The sequence below is a fragment of the Corvus brachyrhynchos genome, unplaced genomic scaffold (assembly GCF_000691975.1).
Source record: "Corvus brachyrhynchos isolate BGI_N302 unplaced genomic scaffold, ASM69197v1 scaffold103, whole genome shotgun sequence".
In the NCBI taxonomy this organism is placed as follows: Eukaryota; Metazoa; Chordata; class Aves; order Passeriformes; family Corvidae; genus Corvus; species Corvus brachyrhynchos.
Window position 1 is genome coordinate 5,936,485 of NW_008237436.1, and position 16,405 is coordinate 5,952,889.

Here is a 16,405-nt window from a genome sequence, read left to right on the forward strand (position 1 = left end):
ATGTGAGACTGCTCTAATGACACTGCACGTTCATTCCTTTCTCATGATTCAATGGACAGGGCTGGAAAAGGTGAACATAAAAAAGGACATTGCATTTCCATACTATCGAGAAATGAATAATGCATTGGAAAGCAAGTATAAGCATCATTTCTCTTCTAATCAGTATCTGGTGGTTTGACCCTGGCTGGATGCCAGGTGTCCACCAAAGCTGCTCTGTCATCACCCTTCTCAGCTGGGAAGGGGGAGAGAAAATATAAAAAAAGACTTATGGGTCGAGATAAGGGCAGGCAGAGATCACTCACTAGTTACTGTCACGGGCAAAACAGGCTCAGCTGGGGCGGGGGGAAATAGACTCCAACCAAGTCAGAGTAGGAAAATAGGAAATAAACACAAATCTTCAAACACCTTCCCCTGACGCCTCTCTTCTTCCTGGGCCTAACCTTACTCCTGATGTTCTCTACCTCCTCCCTGCAAGTGGGTCAGGGAGCTGGGGAATGGGGGCTGCAGTCAATTCTTGGTGTCTCTGCTGCTGACTCCTCCTCAGGGGGAGCACTCCTCTGACTCTTCCCCTGCTCCAGTGTGAGGTCCTTCCTACAGGAGACAGTTTTCCATGAACTCCTCCAATGTGAGTCCTTCCCACAAGCTGCAGTTCTTCACAAACTGCTCCAGCATAGGTCCTTCCATGGGGTACAATCCTTCGGGAACAGGCTGCTCCAGTGTGGGTCCCCAGTGGGGTCACAGCTCCTGCCAAAAAACTTGCTCCAGTACAGGCTTCCCACAGGTCACAGCCTTCTCTGGGGCACCCACCTGCTCTGGCGGGGGGTCCTCCATGGGCTGCAGGTGGATCTCAGCTCCACAATGATCTTCACCACAGGCTGAAGGGAAATCTTTGGTGCCTGGAGCACCTTCTACCCTTCCTTCTTCACTGGCCTTGGTGTCTGCAGAGCTGCTCCTCTTCTCCGGCTGCCATTTACTTCTGCCCAACATCTTTTTTCCCTGTTCTTAACTGTGTTATCCCAGAGGTGCTGCCACCATCATTGATGGGCATCAGCCTTGGCCAGTGGCATGTCTGCCTTGGAGCTGGCTGGCATTGGCTCTCATGGACATTGGAGAAGCTTCTGGCAGCTTCTCATAGACCACTCCTGTAGGCCCTCACTACCAAAACCTCGCCATGCAAACCCAACACAGTATCCTGAAGCATATTACAAATTAACCACTTTCCCCAGACACTTGGTGTATTAAGTAGCTCTAGGCTGGGCCCCTGTTAGGGTGGACCATGCCATCTGCATTTAGAAAATTGCCCATACATTTACTAAAGTGAAATTCACCCATTAATTACTCCTGTCAGCATTTTCCCTGGAAACTGTCATTAGCACATTGAGCTAATTACTACAACTAACAGCACTAGTGGGTGTGTGTGTGCAGGGTGGGGAGGAGGAAAGGTTATTCTAACTAAATAATGGAAAGGACACCTCATTCTTACATTTACATTAATATTTAAATTCAGAATAACATTGGAATGAGATAAACCTGTCATTTTATTTTCCTTCCATACTGGAATCTTTGCTGTAGGTGGAAAAATATATTCAAAGCATGGCAGAAATCTTCTGAAGCTGATAAACGAGAAGGAACAAGACCATCTTCTAGCTACCCATTCCTACGTAACTCTGTGTATATGTTAAGTGTATTTTGACCTAGGAAAAGGAAACTGAATTTGTGTAATACTAATTTGTGTTCGATACCACAGCAGTGCTACTCAGGTCTTTTTCTACAGATACCCTTGCTCAGGATATTTTCCTGCTTGCTTGTGTGAAGAACCTGGCTGGATGGGAGGACTTGAACATCCCACAGAGTTATCTTGATCTGCCCAGCTCTTCCTGTGATGTGAGCCAGGGGTGAATGTAGTAAGATCTTGGCATGACAGAACCATCAGCAATGCTGACTTGAACCTTTTTCATTGAGGTTTGTGTTAAAAGATTTTCCTTGTGTGTCCCACAGGTCAGGAGCAGCTGTGCAGTCAGGGAACCGTGCTTCAGTTGACAGACAGTCTTTTTTGATGCCATGGCAGCTGTGTATCTCTATGATGAAGGTCACTGTATGAACATCAAGTGAAACACAGTGAAAACTCTTTGGGGAGCCTGCTGGCTAACCCAACAAGGTAACAGTTGAGGGGGAAATGGCAGTGTAGAGAAATGAAATTACTTTTAAAGGTCTTCGGGTAAGAGGAGGCAAATATTAAATCCAGGAATCTTAACTTCTCATTGAGTCAGTGTCATGGTTTAGTCTGGGATAGAGTTCATTTTCTTAGCAGCTGGTACAACACTGTGTTTCGGATTCAGTGCAAGAATAATGTTGATAACGAGGTCATGTTTTGGTTGTTGCTAAGTAGTGCTTACCCTAAGTCAAGGACTTCTCAGTGTCTCATGCTGTGCCAGGGAGGAGCTGCACAAGAAGTCAGGAGACAGCACAGCCAGGACGGCTGACCGGAACAGGCCAAAGGGCTATTCCATACCATGGAGCATCATACCCAGTATATTAACTGGGGAGTGTTGGCTGGGAGTGGGGTTGGCTGCAGCTCAGGGACAGGCTGGGCATCAGCCAGAGAGGGTGGTGAGCAATTGTGTTGTGCATCACTTGCGTTTCTTGGGTTTTATCACCCTCTCTCCCTCTCCTTTCTATTATTAATAGAATTAGCATTATCATTATATTTTATTTTGTTTCAATTATTACGCTGTTCTTATCTCAGCCCACGAGTTCTATTTTCTTTTCTTTCCTCATTCCTCTCCCCAACCCACAGGGAAGAGTGTGTGTGTATGTGGGAGGGGGAGAGGGTGTGTGTGAAGTGAGCGAGCAGGTGTGTGGTACTTAGCTGTCAGCTGGGGTTAAATCACAGCAGCCACCTTGCCAGCAGACACAGTTGCCCACCCTAAGCATCTCACAATTTTTTCCCTTTTTTAGAAATTCACCTTATGCTGCACATGGATACAAAGGGAAAAGAATTTTAACAATTCCTCTCCATCACACTCTTGTGGTGTAAGTGCAAATACATCTGTAACTGCCAGCATTGCCCGCAACTTTTCCACATGGACAGCCCTCCACCTGCAAAGTGGGAGCAGTTGGGAGGGGAATGGCAACAATCAGATCATTCACAGCAAAATACAGCTGGCAGATGGGCACATTATCCAGCTGACAGGCCCGGGACACAGCTGGTGTGAACACCACAGCAATACCCTCACACGTGGGCTTTCCAGAGTCACGTAACAAAAGAGGGTGGGATCTGAATGTGTTTGGTAAAAGTGAATGTTTAGAGGCCCAAATGTCAGAAATGGTGTATGTGCTGGGAACTAGGTCAAGCTCTGCAGGCCTGCATCCTCAAGAGAGAGGAATTAATTGCTGGTCATACTATCCATAGATTACACAAGGATCAGAATTGAGGATCCTCTCTTCTCCAGACACTGCAGAGCACAGCACACATTTGTCAGCAAGAGACTATATGAGGTCACTGTAAAAAACATTCCTCAATTAAACATCATTTGCTTTTACTAATTTCACTGTAGTACAATCCTTGTAACTATGACTATCCAAAGCTCTAAGCAAAGATTTCTGCAGGTACATGACAATGAGCCCCTCAGCAGTCCCAGCTCTTCAGCAATCTCAAGCCTTTTATGCCTTCAAAGTCAGTAGGACAGTCCCTATGTGTAAAGCAGTTCTAACACACAGAATCAGACCTTAAGTAATGCTTTGTTAACCCAAAAGCATTTTCTATTTAATAAAGACTAGCAAAAAGTGTTTCCATTTCAATGAGACAAAAATACTTTCAATGAAATCAGGTCTCTGACTTCAAAGAGGGAATTGGATTACTTAAACTTGCTAGGATTTTCACTTGCACTTCCTTGCCTTCTAATACTGACAGATTTCAGCTGTATTCCTCTAGCAACAAATTGATTCCCCTGTGGCTAAAATAATTGTATAAATAGGGTTGCTAATGTACTCCTTTCAGCTGATTAATATCAAGTTGTAGAGACAGTAAGTTCAGCTTGTACTTGTGTAATAATTTCTATTAACTTCTGCCCCCAATCTCTATGTGGAGATACTCCAGCAGAGAAGTAACACGAAATAAGCACAAGGTGCAAAACAATTCTGGTGTTGAAAAATGAAAAGAAGAAAAATTTAAGGAAGAACTTAATCTGTGTCATTCATGCCAGATGGCTGCTTACTTAACTAACCAAGTTAAGCAAGATGTATTTAGGACTATCTTGTTTAATTTGATTATTTAAGTGAATAAACTGCCTGTAAGGCAGTGGGGTTTTGCACATATAATCAGGTCACATTCAACTCTGGTTCATATTTGCTGATTTTGATATGGTTAGTTCATAATTTCTCTGTGTAGCCAAACTGTTTTGCTTACATGAGGAATGTTTTAGATCAGATGAGAATTACTCCCATGCACCAAGTGATATTATGTTAATGCCTAGCAGATTAATGCTCCAGCAAATTTGCATATAATGAACACAGATCATAACCCTTTGCTGAAGTGCACATCCCTATGTGCCTGCCCCAGATAATGGGCCCTTTTCCTATCAACTGGGAACCGAGAAGGGAGGAGAAGCAGGTTCTTTAATTCCTCTTTTATGCATTCAACAAAACTACCACCATAACTGCAGAGGCATTGAGTAGTTACTGCTACAGGAGTGATTATGCAAATGACATTATGCAATTCCAGTGACTGAACTAACACCACCCTAGGACTCTACATTTGTTCAATCTACAGCAGATATTTCCAACCCATACAGTCTTCAACAAAGACAAGTGCTTATATGGTCAATAAACAATGATGTTCTGCCCTTTTTCCTGGCAAACTTTGTGAGCAGTTATTATCTAGGGCTTGTCCAAAGATCTTCCACTGAAACTGTTTTCATGGAAAACGTCAAGTTAAAACTGAACAGCTTTTCTTTTTCTAATTGAAAGGATGTCTCCTGTCTGTGGAATATTGTCCCCCTTCTGTCCCAGTGAACTGTGTCCCAAACAAAGCACATCTCCATGGGGATATGCTATTCAGAATATTCAGAGGAACTCAGAGTGGGCATCCTTTGAGCTGAGTGGGTTGATTCACCGTAGGGTGGTCAAACACTGGAACAGGTTTTCTAGGGAGGTGGCTGATGCCCCAAGCTTGTCAGTGATCAAGAGGCATTTGGATAATGCCCCTAATAACATTCTTTAACTTTTGGTCAGCCCTGAAGAGCTCAGGCAGCTGGACTGGATGGTTGCTGTAGGTCCCTTCCAACTGAAATTATTCTATTTCTATTTCTATTTCTATTCCTACTTCTTTTCAGAGCTCAGCTTAATTACTGAGGCACAATTTACTAAAATTAGTACTTGGTGTACTTAATGAAATTTAGTTCAGCTAGAAAACCCAGCCTGCAGAGGGCAATGAAGGTATGAAGAACCTCAGGGCATTTCCATATAAAATCATCCGGCTCTACACTTGGACAAAATCTGTTTGAGACAAAAAGATCAGTAGCTTTGTCCACTGTACAAAAATATACTGATTGCCAATCAAAAGCTAATTATTTAATCTCATTGAATACATCCAAATTTGGAAAATCTGTATGCTTTTTCTGTTTCTCCTGCACTCAGTTTGTGAACATCTGGGGAAGACTGCATGTGAACGTGGAAAACTAGGTTCACATACCTAGCCTGGAGCAATGAGAGATCAAAAATTTTGATAGGAAGCTGATAGAGTGAAAACTTGAACCTGCCTTTTGCTCCTCTTGAGCAAAGCCTTTGGCTCCAATGAACTGCTACATTATATATAATATTTAATTTTATCAGAAATACACCAAAGGATCTACAATTAATACAATTAAAACAAAATAAAAAACAGTGGGATAGCCTCTATATATTTATTCAGACATTTGATACATTTACTTTATATAAATCACTTTGCTTGGCTCGTGACTGGGTTTTTTTGAACATAATTAGAAGAAACTCTTTACCTTCTAGGGCATCAGTTAATTATAATTCGAGCTCACAAATTACAGTTGTTTTTCATTATCCGCATACGGAACTGTAAAAGCAAAGCAAATGCTACTGTTATAACACAGCATTCCTGTCCAAAGTTTACAAAAGTAGGGTGAGCTAATGGAAAAAGAACCACTAAATAAAGCACCAACTGGCCCGGTTTCTAGGCTTGCTTTTAACTTTTCCCCTTTTTTGGCCATTTCAGAAAAGATACTGTGATTTCTCCCACTTTATTTTTAACCAGACATGAAATAGCTAACAAGAACTCTTATCTTTTTCAGAGACATGTTGAAACATGTTGTTTCAGATTAACGAGATTTGCATCTTGAAAATATGATTCCAGCTCTGTTGCTCTATTTCCTTGTAAGTAAGCAGACAAACAAGAAACTTCAGTTTCCCTATATATGCTCAGGCCCTTACTTGTTAGGGCCAGACACTAAATTTATACTACACTGAACATAGGGGAACACTATATAGCTGCAGATTAATAAATTTTTTTTCAGATATTTTTTCAGATAGTGCTGTGGTCAATACTACTTACAGAACTTTTTATAAGCATATTTTGCAGAATGATTTCCCTTCTACAAATTTAAACAGAATAAATGTATATGAGCCTTTACAGCATGAATAAATTCTGCTCAGTCCTTCTAATGCCATCTGTGTTGGATGGTTACTTGATCTTAGCAGAATATGGGAATAATCTGTTTGATTTCTGAGTACAATTATATGTTCTGATGCAGAACTGGTTTCTGAATTCCTTATGAAAACAATTACCTCCTGCTGTTCTTTAAAGAAAAAGTTATGACTCATTTCTGTGGCTCCATCATCCATGTTTAATTTATGTAAATAACTTATGGTCTGATACCATGTAAGCATCACTAGCATATGAATCCAAATAAATTCATAAACTGCTGGGAATGCAAAGATGTCCCAGCACAACTAAAGTGCTTTAAAATTATTAAAAAGTTTTCAATGTTCTATTCAAATACAGATTATTTTCTTATATTCAAGTGTACTGAACTTGTAGGACTGTAACTGCTTCTAAGAAAATGTATACATAAGGGTCTCCACCCTTCATTAGAATGTAAAAGGGAAGAACCACTCAGGTCCTGCTAATTCCTTAACTGATTCACAGATAAGTAAGGGGTTTTTTTTCACCCAAGTTGAGGTCATACTCCAAAATTCTTAGTATACCACTGGAGCAGATGACCCCCCCTGAGGTCCCTTCCAACCCAAATTATTCTCCAATTCTGCACTTCTATCACAAAGTACTAAATTATCTTTGACAGCCATTTCTCCTGAAGCCATAAACTTGTTCTTATAATCCTATATCATGTGGAGGGAGGGAAGAAGGGAAGGGGGAGGGACACTATCAAAGTCAAGCATGAGGTAATGCACTGTGGGATCTGAAATCACAACTGCACAAACTCTGGGATCAGACAATTTATGCAGGACACTGAAAGCTGTGAGAGGTTTGTTGTAGACGCTGTCTGAGAGCACACCTGATATAAAGAAAAAAGACACAACATTGTAGGAAAACATGAAACACAAAACTCTGGATGATGAGTTTCCTTACAGATCTCATGGAAAAATCCAGTCTGAATTCTGGTTGGAACAGAAGGAGATGCAAGGGCAGATATGGATTATTGGTATGCATGCTTTGTTGCTGAAGGATGTAAATTTTTTTTCCCAAGAGCACAGTAGGGTTTATTTATATGATGTTGACATCGTGGACCAGGTAGAGAAGCACATACAAGGGAAGTTGAACTTAAAGAACATACTCAATTTTCCTGAGATCACATTGCAGAGCAAGCTATCCTGGCACTGGACCCCATCCTTATGGGGATAAAATGGAGTACGTTTCAGAGGTACTGTGTTATTAATTCTGAAGGAGGCTTTGTCTCTAGTCTCAGGCACATGAACTGCAACCCCACAAAAGAGCAAAATTAAGGAAAACCTATAAAAATGAGTAAGATATATAGCAGCATGCTGGTTTATAATTCACTTTGAAGAAAATTAGGCACAGTGAAGTACTGAAGCTACTGCTGAGATTTCAGGAACAAAAAATATGTTACCAATAATCAGGAAGTATGAAATAGTATAAATCATTTTTTTTCTGACAACCCAGGGATCATAATTGATGTTTTTTCTTGTTCAAGATGCTACAGAAAAAGCAGGCAGTTGGGCAGTAGGCAGGAACACTGTCTTTTGAAGGACTTTTACTTTATTAAGGTTGTCAGCAAAGCCCTGAGATAACAGGAGAATCCTAGTGAAGTGCTCAGTGCAGTATTTCTTTATGGTTCACTCAGACTATAGCAGTGCCTAACCTGAGAGCACAGCTGCATTCTGATAGCCATGGTCCAGATGTATAACTGGGGGAAGACACTGCAAGGAAAAAGGGAGAGAGATTCTAAGTGAGCAAAAAGAGGGGAGGAGAAGCACGGGGATGAACAGACTTGTCCAAGGTCACAGGGCACGTCAGCACTGCAGTCAAAACTCACATCTCCTGACTCCCAATCCAAGAATCACCCAGACAACAGAAGCATGAGACAAAAGATGTAGCTGAACTTTAGGCTGTGTGAATCCAGGGCTCTTTGGGCTGCTCTAACTCTCTTTCTCTGCTGCTCCATCATTAAAAGCAAGCTATGATCACTGACTTGTAACAAACAACCAACCTTGCTTCCGTGTCTGCAGCCATCACCCTCACAACTTACTTTGCAATTCTCCTCCCCGAGCTTCCACTCAGCTTGGACTGTTTGATGCCTGCTGCTTTTGTGAAGCTTTTGAAATTAATGCTTTAAAAGCCTGTAAGACCAGCTCAGAGGAAGAAGAAGAAGAAAAAAAGACAGTTTTACATTTTTAAAAAGATGCTCTTATTCTCCTCACAGCTGAGTTTTGGTGGCAGCTTGTGAGCAGAATAGTAAGTGGGAGGTTTTGTTGTGTTTTTCCAGGCCAGTCTGTCTGGGCTGTGGAGATCCATACTTTTTCTCATTTGTTTTTCACTGCAGTTAGGCCTTTCGAAGTCACCTCCTCAGCAGAGGCTTTGGTCCCATGTGGACTGAAGAGAGAGGGGGTACACAGTGCTCAGCTGGTTGGGCTGGATTGTGCCATTTCCCTCATCTTCGGGAACAGAGAAGACCCTGTATTTCTCCAGCTCCCCCTTCCCCTTCTCTAGTCCTTAGCCTCTCAAGAGTCCATACACTTGCCTGTACCTCATACCAGTGCAAATGCTTCTATCTATGATCTGCACAGACTTTCTCTAGATGTGCTAGCTGTCCCATAGGGAAGGATTAATTCTACACCAACAAAAGAGTTCATACTAACTGATTCCAAACAGAACTCTCCCAGAAAGGTCAAAGTGATCACTTGCACCAAAAGGCCCAATCCAGCCCTCTGGAGAGAACAACCAGCTCTTGGTTCTACAGCTGGGAACCCACCACTAGCATGAGTTAACAGCAAGTGAATTGGAAGCTTCAAGCCTTTGTCACACTGATAGCAATGACACCACAAATCAGACGAAATTTCTCCTGTGAGCAAGTGAGCACTGAAATAACTGACACTTGAATTGTTGAGGCTTGTGTTGTCAGTTCCCAGTCTTCCTATCTTCTACAACAGACCTACAGTATCAAATACCAGGATTATAGATCCAAATCACCCCAGCATATTCCCTACACCTCTCCATTGCCATCAAAATGTTCTGGCTCCTTCTCCTGTCTCTCAAAATGTTCTGGCTCCTTCTCCTGTCTGTAAATCCCCCTCAGCCTTACATCACCTATGCAGCCCCTGAGCAGCTGGCAAGGCAAAAGATACTGTGGACTGTAGATGATCATGGCATCATAGAATTATAAACTCGTTTGGGTTGGAAAGGACCTTAAAGATCATTTCATTCCAACCTCTCCGTCAAAGGCAGGAATGACACCCACTACACTGTGTTGCTCAGGGCCCCAACCAACCTGGTCTCGAACACTTCCAGGGATGGGGCATCCACAACTTCTCTGAGCAACCTGTTCCAGTGCCCCACCACCCTCTTGAGCAAAAAAATTCTTTCTAGTATCTACTATAAATGTCTCCTCTTTTCATTTAAAACTATTCCCTATGTCCTATATCTATCTGCCAGTGTAAAAAATTAATTTGCTCTTTTTTACTTAAAGAGGACGACCCCTTTAAGCACTGAAAGGCCACAATCAGGTCTGGTAATACCTGTGTGCTACCTGGGCAGCCCACACACATATGCAGTCTGGTCAGCAGACGAACTCTTCTGCCAGAACAAGACACCAGTTCGAAGGTCTCTCCACTGCTCTCACAAAACTTGCCAGAAATACATATAGTTATTATAAATGTACAATATCTTTGAGGCTCCCATTTCTTTGCCAAACTGGGCTGAAGTGTCCAAGCAATTAAAACTGCTGAGAGAACTTGCAGAGAGACAGATGGTTAGGGAGACAGGACGATCACATTAGCTTTTTTCTTCCCTTGAGGAAAACATGTTAAAAAGAAAAAAGAAACCCACCAAAATGCATTGTTTGTAGTTATGAATTATCAGACTTAATTAAATTTTAGTTTCAGGTTTCTACTTTGTACCAGTATAAAACAACAAAAAAATTTAGTGATTTTATTAATTTATTTTGATTTTAAAATGACTGGCAGAAGATGATCTCTTGTGTACAAAAATGTAAAAATGCTACTTCACCATTTAAAAATTATTTTTCTTCAATAATTTTCAGAAAAATTTAAACTTTCCTCATTTTGCATTCCAAGAATTTGATTGAGAACCTGATACTGCAACTACACTGGGTGCATTTTCTAGTTTCTGCTTCTTCACTAAATTGGGAGAAAAAACCACAAAAACACCAAGACTGTACATTATAGACTAAAATATCTTGAAGGGAGATGATGAAGACTGTTGTTAGAGGCATTTGACTTTGATCATCTTTAGAGGGCGATAAAAAAGAAAATAAGATTACCTTGGAAAAAAATACATACCGAATCAGGCAGATTGTAAGGCTTCTGATAAAGCACTACTCTTGGCAAGCTACACTGGAGGAAAAAAAAAAAGCAGTTCCTCTGTCCGTAATGTGTATTTTTTTTAACATTTACAAATTATTTTTGACTTAGCCACGCAGGGAGCCTACTTTCAACCCTCAATTTGAAAATCATGGAGGCTTTATAAAGTCTTCCACCTGCATCTCTTTTTTGCATCACAGTTCTTTATCCTCTAAAGGATGAAAACCCTGGCGTATAAAAACTTTGTTAAGCTGTCACTATCAATAGAGTAAAAAAAAATAATGGTTGACAAAGAAGAAACAAATTGCATCTTCGAATAAGTTTCCTTCATGCTCTTGTTAAAAGCTATAACCTCTGATGTTAACTAAATTTAACCCATTCTGACCCTTGTGGTGGCCCTTAACCTTTTCTTTATTCTGCTTCCTGTGGTTGCTGAAGAAAACTGGCCCAGTCATTGGAAAAGCGCTCTCTGTTGCACACAAAGCCCCAGCCTGGCTGCTAGTCTGTCAGGAGGGATAGAATAGACGGGGAGGTCAGCACCTGTGCTGAGAAGCAGGTGACAGGGAACTGCTTGGACCATTCTAGGGCAAGTTGTAATAGTTTCTACCCTTTAAATATCGCACTGTAGTTTCGGGTATTCAAGGCAGCGAAGTTCACATTTTCTTTGTGAATGCAGACTTTAAACAAATTAATCTATTGCTGTTCAACTGACTGTAAAATTAGTAGATTTACTGTTGCAAAAAAAAAAAAAAAAAGAAAAAAAAAGAAGAGAGCTTTCACTTCCACTTTAATAAGGTCACGGATGTGTCCTAGGCTGCCAACAAAAGCAGCTTTTAAAATCTTCGCAGCTGAACCCAGCAACTTGCAAAGGCTGTAGAACAATGTCTTCAATGTACAGTGGAAACTCCTCTCCCTACAGTCAAGATGTAAAACTAGACAGTTAAAAAACTTTCTATACTCTGAAGTTTTAACTCTAATTGCATCTCACCCCAGGGACCCACAGGCTTGCTCTATGATTAACATTTTAATAAATTCAGTCAGCCTTGCTTTTCATGGAGCAAAATTGGTTCTTTGCCTGGATTCAGTAATTCAGCCCAAGCAATTTAATGGCAGAGCATGCATCTTCGAAAGATTTGTTTTAATTCCCACAACAGGGGCAGATCTCAGAAATCAAACAAAACTATCTGTTTCAACTATATTTGTATACTCTGCACAGAGCATCAGTTAGCAGTGACCATTTACCACTCACTACAACAAAATTTTTGGGCTTTAATTTTTTGCTGTCTCTTGCTAGAACAAAAATAGAGAAGTTTGTGTAGGAAGCAACTTTCAAAAGCTGTGGATGGAAAAGGAGTAAATGAGCTACTGCAGATCCAGAAATCTGGACCTACTACACACCCAGAATTTCTGTGTCCTTTAAATACATGTTTACTCTGACGTGTTCTCTGCCATATGGCAATGCTCAGCTCAGCACAAGGGAGTTTTTCATCTGAGTTATGTGCAAAAGTCTTTTATAAACACTAACGGGAAAAGGAATACTAAGGAGTGTAAAGGGGAGGCTACGGCCCCGCTCTGAACCAGGGGTCTGCAGAAACACAGCCACGATTATAACCAGCAGGAAGGTGGAGGGGGGCTATGCCAGCTGCCAGCAGGAGTGGGGAGTGGGGAGGAGTAGGAGACTCTCTCCACGTCTTCCCCAAAGCTTCCCTACTGAAATGCCATGTGAAGGAGGGAATTATACAGAAAAAACAGGAAAACAGAGGTGCACAGGGTAAGCAGCCCTCCAGATGCTCAGTACTTTTGTAAGCTCAAGTGTGCAGGAGACTAATAACAGATTTAGTAATAAGACTGGAAAAAACCTGCTGTCCCACCCACTGCTACTGCTCCATGTCCAAGGGTCCCAGGCACTGCATAAACCCCACAATATCAGCAATAAATTCCTGATTATCTTGTTTGGCATTTGAAATTTTTTTGACCAGATATTCCTAAATACAGCTCCAGTTTAGGCAGCAGCAAGATATTCACTGTGGACCAAGGAAAGACCAGTCCTCCACCCAGAGCCAGCAGGTAAGAGCTCCTTGCAGGTGTAAGGCACTTCAGCAGCTTGCTTCCTGTTCCCACAAAATGAGTGATGAAGTTTGAATGACAGTAAACTATAGCCTTGGGTCTCCAGGTGAACACATTGTCATCTAGCTAAAGGCATCCTCACTCTCTGCTGGGCATCACAAACTGCTCACTGTACCCACAATGAATAGCTTTTGGGGGAGATTTTAGGGGGGACTATGCTGGTGCTGAATTGATGGCTGACTAGATGATCTTGAAGGTCTCTTCCAACTTTGATGATTCTGTGATTCTTTGATTTTGAAATTAACCCCAAAACTTAGAAGACCTGGAACCAATTTCCAACATCCTGACACAGAAACCATCCCCCAGAGATCAGTTGTTAATGTGGAAGAAGCTTCTCAGTAGCATCTAGAGCCTCACAATACTTACTAACATTAATAACATCCAAACTGGCAGATCACTGCACTGCTCATGTACGAGGACAAGAAACCTCTCCATCCACCCATCCTTTCCCCCTTCTCATATATTTGCATTTAAAATTATCTGGGGAATGAAATGTCTATGGTTTGGCACAAGGTCTAGCAGAACAGGCCTTAATAGGCTCAAAAAATAACAAAGTGAAAACAACAACTTTGTAAGTAAATGTCAAATTAAAAAAAAAAAAGAAAGGCAGATGAAGATTTAGGAATTAAAACGCAAACAAATGATTGACTGTATTGTCAGGGCTGGGCAGAGGATGATGTGCATCAGGCAAAGTAGAAGGAAGAAAGTTATTATTAACTGCACTTATTATGATAGTGTCTTTCAAATAATTAAGACCGCAGTCTTGCTGTGGAAGGCACATACAAAAACATGGCCCCAGGGCAATTACAGTGTAAACAGACATGAGACAAAGAACAAGGAGAAAGAGTACAATGAACCCCCAGAAAGATCAAGTTAATTGAGGACAAACAGCATGAGAAGGCTGCACTATTTCTTGGCACACTAAATTTAATTAGAAAGGGATGAAGTAAAACAAGCATCAGGTTTAAACTTAACAGAATTAAATAACGGGGAGAGAAGGAATGTGAGTTGTATGCTCTGAAGTACCTTGCTTTCATGCAGGTAGTTTTTATCACAGTGAAGAGGATTATTAGCTTTATTGCTGCTACTAACACTGCTGAAAATTATCTGTCTTATGGGGATGGTTCTCGGAGTGGCAATAGTAGCTAACTGCAAGCAGGGCTGCTGACAAGCTCTCTTCTAATGCACATTGCCGAGCTGATGATGAAAAAAATATCTCTCCAGGCTTCGGCTCTGCCAAAATTTCCCTTCATACTTATTCAAATTCCACACTTGATTTCCAGACCATGAAAAGAGCAGTAAAAACCCCTTTTGTCTCGCCTTTTCTTATTGAGGAATATCTCTCTCTCCACATCTGGATACTGTAGAATTTCAATAATGCATGTTTCAATAGCATCAAACTGAGATCTGGTTTTCTTAGGCATTCTACTGATGTAAGTGATGGTAATCCCTGCTCCCAAAGAGCTTACAACTCTAAAGAAATAAAGCCCGATTGAAATAATAAAAAGCAGAAAAGAGCAGGATGGAAAAACCTGGCTCCATTTGCATATAATAGGAGAAGCTACAGTTGTCATTCAGGCTCTTAACACAGCTCACCATCTATTTGGCTAATTCTGTTACTGGCATTTTTCCAAATTCATTACTGCAGGAGAGGAGTTTTAATGAGGCTAAGGTGATATGAATGAACTTCAGATTGTGAACTGATTTAGTAAAGTTTTCTGGGTTTGCACACAATTACCACATGATGTCTTCTGTGAAGATGGAGAGCATGAAGCAATGACAGACCCTTTTTTCACGTGTGTACCACAATGACAAAACACAAACAGCAAGCACATGAAACTAAACCATCCTAAGACCACAGTTAAGAACAGAAAGCTAAAGATCAGATAGACCGAAAGAGAAAGATAACCCGAAAAGATAAAGATCAGATTTGCATTGCATTTCTTTCTCCTGGGCAGAAAAGGAGGACAGGAAAGAGGGGTCACTTAGGTGTGGCCTAAAGCATGTAAGCTAAAAAGTTCTGGTTTTAAGCAGGAAGGACAGCAGACAAGGCCTTCCCCCACCTGCTTCCATTTTGTACTACATTCCGAACACAAGCACACTTTGAGTGTTGTTCCAGCTCCTGCCCGGCTGGCTAAACAGCATCCCTCGATAGACACGAACACCTGGGCTCTGGAAAGAGGTCCTCAGCACACCTCAGTGTCTCCAGAGCAACAGGAACAGCAATTCCCATGCTGTCCAGCGGCTGACTGCCATAGCGTGCTCCTTACAGCTGGGGATATAACGCTTGCACATGAATTTCAGCTTCTCTTTCAAAGGTTTCTGTCTCCAAACCGGATGGAGGAGCTCACAAACCCAAGGCAGAGCCTCCCAAAGAAGGTAACAAATCCAAGCATCCGAGCCGCTTTCGGAGTGACTGATGCAGCTGCAGAGCCGCACACGCTGCTGACCCCTGCAGACTCAGCTCCCCGCACACAGCCCTGCCTGCAGCCCCGCGGGTGGGGACGGCACACGGATGCTGTGTTACACTGCTGCATCCAGCTCGGGGCCACCGGCGCAGGAAGGACATGGACCTGCTCGAGCGACTCCAAAGGAGGGACACAGAGATGCTCCGGGGGCTGGCGCACCTCTCCTATGGAGACAGGCTGTGAGATCTGGGGCTGCTCAGTCTGGAGAAGAGAAGGCTGCGGGGAGACCTCACAGCATCCTTCCAGTGCCTAAAGGGGGCCTGTAAGAAAGACGGGAACAGACTTTTTGGCAGGGCCTGTAGTGATAGGACAAGGAGTTACGGTTTTAAACTAAAAGAGGTTAGATCTAGACTAGAGGTAAGGAAGAAGTTTTTTACAAGGAAGGTGGCGAAACACTGTCACAAGTTGCCCAGAGGGGTGGTGGATGCTCCATACCAGGAAACATTCAAAATCAGGTCAGACAGAGCTCTGAACAACCTGATCGAGTTGAAGATGTTTCTGCTCTCCTGCTTATTGCAGGGGGATTAGAGTAGGTGAGCTTTAAAAACCCTTCCCAACCCAAACCCAAATTCTATGATTCTATGCCTCAGCACACACACAGAGCACTCAGCACCCACGTAATGCCCGCTCACAGCAACAAACCGCCCTGCTGGGACGGCCCCTGGGCACAGTGGGAACCCTGTCCCAGCCGTGGTCCTTACACCCACCGCAGCGCAGCAAAGGCGCACCGGGAGTCCACAGAGCGATGCAGGGAACAGCAGCTCCCAACAGCAGCAAACACAGAA

General features: G+C 42.3%; 1 long non-coding RNA gene across 1 annotated transcript; it reads right to left on the reverse strand.

Annotated features, from left to right (window-relative positions):
* Positions 1–11,763: 11,763 nt before the first annotated feature.
* LOC108446011 lies at positions 11,764–16,405 on the reverse strand. The gene is made up of 2 exons (XR_001861117.1): positions 16,328–16,405; positions 11,764–15,880 (listed from the first exon to the last, which is right to left on the reverse strand). It is a non-coding gene; the product is annotated as an uncharacterized LOC108446011 (long non-coding RNA).